The sequence below is a fragment of the Octopus bimaculoides genome, chromosome 10, assembly GCF_001194135.2.
Source record: "Octopus bimaculoides isolate UCB-OBI-ISO-001 chromosome 10, ASM119413v2, whole genome shotgun sequence".
Taxonomy (NCBI): Eukaryota; Metazoa; Mollusca; class Cephalopoda; order Octopoda; family Octopodidae; genus Octopus; species Octopus bimaculoides.
The window spans coordinates 92,907,572-92,911,920 of record NC_068990.1 but is presented as its reverse complement, the minus strand read 5'-3'; the positions used below and the strand labels follow the sequence as shown (position 1 = coordinate 92,911,920).

The window sequence follows — 4,349 nt, the reverse complement described above, 5'->3', positions numbered from 1 at the left end:
GACTTATGTAACATCCGATAGTTTTATCTCTCGATATTATAGTCGTCGCTGCCCTGAGTGAATGTCAGTTGAGAAACCGGCAATAACACACTCCTTAAGACAGATAGGTAGCATGATAAGATGCAGTTCGCTTCTATAAGAGACAGAGGAAATGTATAAAACGAGTGTTTAATGAACAATGATGAACACCTCTCATGGGTATGCAGATAGTTTTACTAGATGTATTAATAAAAGTTAGAGTCTACAATAGAATCGGCAACGTTAACAGGAGAGACACCTGCTAATATCCAGTCCACGCCTCTGTGTGTCAGTATGGCCAAGTCTTTCCCCCGCCGCCGCCTTCTCTCTCTCTCTGGCTTCTCTCCTTCAGCAGCAGCGAAATATCTCTTTCTCTTTCCTTCTGTGTCATATGATCGACGTATTTTTACAGAATGTCGACTACTCAACATCAACTGTTTCTATCACAGACGGCTGGTCTTTACAGCACTTACTTCACGGTAAGTAATAGACCAGACGGTCTACAGGCAAACTATAATTATATTTAACAGCTTCATTGATAACTTCCATTAACTTTTAATATATGATCTCGCTTTAAAATCCTTTAATATCACAGAAACATAATTTTTCTTTTAATTCGGTTAGAAGAAATGTATGAATGTAGAAAGACACATAAAGTGTAGAGAGAGGGAGAGAAACATTAAGTTTTATGTCGGATTGTCTTAAAAGAAACTACTATCTTTTTCTCGGGCTGGTCTTTTTAATATACAAGCCAGTAAATTTATAAATCCTAACAACTAAAAACAAAAAACACTATTTGTGTAAAAAGATAAATTTCACTTTAGATGTGTAGAACCGCTGAGACTACACTGAATATGGTCACAAAATCGGAGACTTTTTTTATCTTTGGTTTATTTATGTTTAATGAAAAGAAGACCTTTTTTTCGCCGTCTACGTGAGTGCTCGTTGCCTGGTGACGGTTGTTCCTGGGCCTTTGATTTTTATATATGCTCAGTGGATGTAGAAACATCGTGAAAAATACATTCAATGCTATTTAAAAGCTCGATTGTTATTAACAAAACTGCAAATACATTATTATAACGTATTTATTGAGCTTAGTGTAAACATGGCACAGGGGCATTGTAACTGCTCAGAAAAAAGGGTTGAAAGAGGAGATTGAAAGCAACGATAAGAAAAGGAAAAAAGCAATGATAATGAAAAGATTATACAGGATAAAACAGAAAAAGACAGAAAAGTGAAAAGAGCCATTAAGAGGACAAGGGTGCCTAAGGCAGGTCTGAAATAGTTTTGGCGAATTGCAGGAAGCATGGAATTGTTGAAGAAATTGCTGGTGTCCTGACTGCGGACAACCGCCCTGGGTAGTTTATTCCATGCTTCAGAGAGAGAGAAATGCCGATTATTGTTATTATGATGATGATGATTATAATGATGCAAAATTCTCGAATGAATACGTAAACAACGATGTCTTGTCGAAAACGGAAGGAACCACCACCATACGTATAGAAATGGCATGCTGGATTCCCCACCTCTAGATTTGAAAGCATGATATTGTTTTATTGTTTGTTAAATATATTGTAAAATGGTAATTAAGTCAGTTTACCATTTTAATCGGAGTAATCTCAACGCGTCTTCGTTTGCTCATATTATGTTTATACGGGTGAAATCACCAAATGTCTGAAAGAATTCTAAGATATACTGTTTTTTGTCTATAAAATAAATACACGATAAAACGGGAATTAACTCGGTTTAATTATGAATCTTAGTAGTCACGTAAAATTAGGATCTATTTGCAAATTGGGTAAATTCAGCATGTCATTTCTAGATTGTTCTTTCCGTTTTGTACAGGAGATTGTTGTTTACATACATCTTCTACAGCTTAACCTGAACTGGTGGAATCATGAGGAAAATGCATTTGCGGTATTTCTTGCGGCTCATTACGTTCCGAGTTCAAATTCCACCCAGGTTGATTTGCCTTTCATCCTTTCGGGGTCGATAAAATAAAGTACCAGTAAAGTACTGGGGTTAATATAATCGAATTGCCCCCCCTCTCTAAATTGCTTGCCTCGTAGCAAATTTAGAAAGAATTGTTTGTTTGTTTTTTATTGACGTCTATTATTTATGGTTTAATACGTTCTTCGAGATCCAATTCCAAAAATGAATTATTATTTACTCACTCCTTACACTTCCTCGTTAATTTATTCCCCCCCCTTCCCAGCTCCTGCCCCCTCGAAGTTCTGGGAGTCATTAAGTGTCCTCAAGACTACTGGACACGAACTAGATCATCCGGCTTCCAAGAAACGTCTGATGTCAGAACTGACATATGAGATTGTCATAGTCGTCGTGCCTTTCTGAGGGTATGGAGCCTAGAGAGGAATTGTTATGTTTGTTTATAGAAAGATGATCATAGATATGGCTAGGCAAAAATTTTCTCGCCTATGGATAGAAAACCATTTGAATACATGGAGGGAACACTGCCACGTGCAACCATCACAAAGTGATATATATATATATATATATATATATATATATATATATATATACACGACCTGTAATTTACCTAATCCCTCCACAGCACCAGCTTTAAGAAGTCTGCAAGTGAACATGACAGTGATCTGCATTAGATGAACCACGTTTCTGGAATTGTCAAAAAGGTGAAAAAGTATCTAAACATCATTCAGTAAAACATTTGTTTGTCATTCACCGGCCATCTATTTTGAACTCAGCCTCCTTTCTCATTCTCATGATCTTACCTACATTTTCACCTGTCCAATCCTCTGGACCATATCTCTTATTTTCACATTCCTGTGAGGCATTGGATGCACAAGGAATGTAGTGAAATCACAAGTTGACCACATATGCAGCAGGTGCACAGGGACAATAATCACTAAGAGCTCAAGAAAAATAGATTCTATAAAAAAAATTGGTGAACTCCTTAGAAATTGTTGATAGGTTTTGTTACGTTGACGACCTAATTGGCTGTGGAGATTGGTGTTCTGAATGTTTAATAGCTGGAGTAAGAACATGGTGGGAAAAGTTCAACTCTGCTGGTCACAAAGAGTAACATTTCCTTAAGAATGAAGATTAGATTGTAGATGCATGTACATAGAGTGAGATGTTGCTTGTAAGTAAGAGATGGGCCTTGCCTGCAAGGGATTTCTGAAGAGCAGGAAGCAATGAAGGAAACAACACTTTACTACAAATTGTGTAGGAACGACTGAATTGTGATGAGTCGAGAGACAAATTGGATGCAGGAGAGAAAGATGCTCTAGTATAAGCAAGTGGTGCATATGGCGGCTGAGTGCTGTATAAAGAAGTATTGTGTATTCCAAGAGAATGGAACGTGTGGAAGAGGGGATCAGGGAATGATTTGGAATGAAGTGATGAAGATAGATCTCAAGATATATTTCACAAAGCACTGTGTCAGTTAGTGATACACGGTGCTGGAGAGAACCCAACGACTTCTGCAAACATGACAAACTGAATAACTAGTAGTACGTAGTAGTAGTAGTAGTGGTGGAGATTTTAGAGGCATAACATATGTATCAGTTTGACTTTTGTGCTGATAGTTCTGTGTGTTTAGAAATGAAATATTTGTATAAATTTGTGTGTGTGCAGGTGTACTGTGCTCAGGATCCACCTGTGTGGCTTTCATTTTCATCAAACTTCTTAAAGCTTCGTGAGTACAAAGGCTGAGTAGACAGGTCTTAAAGACTGCTTGTGTGTGTGAGATCATCATTGTTTAACGTCTGCTTTCTGTGCTGGCATGGATTGGACAAGAGTCACACCAGGCTTCATTGTTTTGGCATGGCTCCTACAACTGGGTGCCCTTCCTAAGACCAACCACCTCACAAAGTGGACTGGGTGCATTTTACGTGGCACCAGCACCAACAGGATCAGTACAATAAAATCCCTCAACTAGGGATGGAGTAGTATTGTGAGGGTGTGGCTTGGTGCCAGTTGAGAGATTTAAGGTGTAGAAGGGACAGATATAAGTGACTTGCTGGAGAGGAGATACATGGATATATATATATATATATATATATTTATATATCTTAATAGAAGGAATGTAACATCAAGATGTTGACTGATTACGAATATCAACAAATTGTAGCCGTGGCTGATGCCAGTGCTGTCTGACTGGCACATAAAAAGCACCATTCAAGCGTTGGGTCTCATGCAGGTAATGACAGGTGACCAAGACTCTTAGCAATATACCATGCTTGTGTAGACTGGTCAAGCCAAGTGAGACCATAGTCATGGCTGATGCCAGTGTCAGGTCAATGGCACCCATGCTGGTGGCATGTACAAAGCACCCACTACACCATCGGAGT

General features: G+C 38.4%; 1 protein-coding gene across 1 annotated transcript in view; it reads left to right on the top strand.

The window, feature by feature from the left end:
- The first annotated feature begins 382 nt into the window (after positions 1 to 382).
- The window catches only part of LOC106876567 (hamartin), a 40,240-nt gene continuing 36,273 nt past the window's right edge, over positions 383 to 4,349 (top strand). The window contains exon 1 of the mRNA XM_014925165.2: positions 383 to 497. The gene's annotated coding sequence lies outside the window, so the exon portion shown is untranslated. The remainder of the gene's footprint in view (positions 498 to 4,349) is intronic.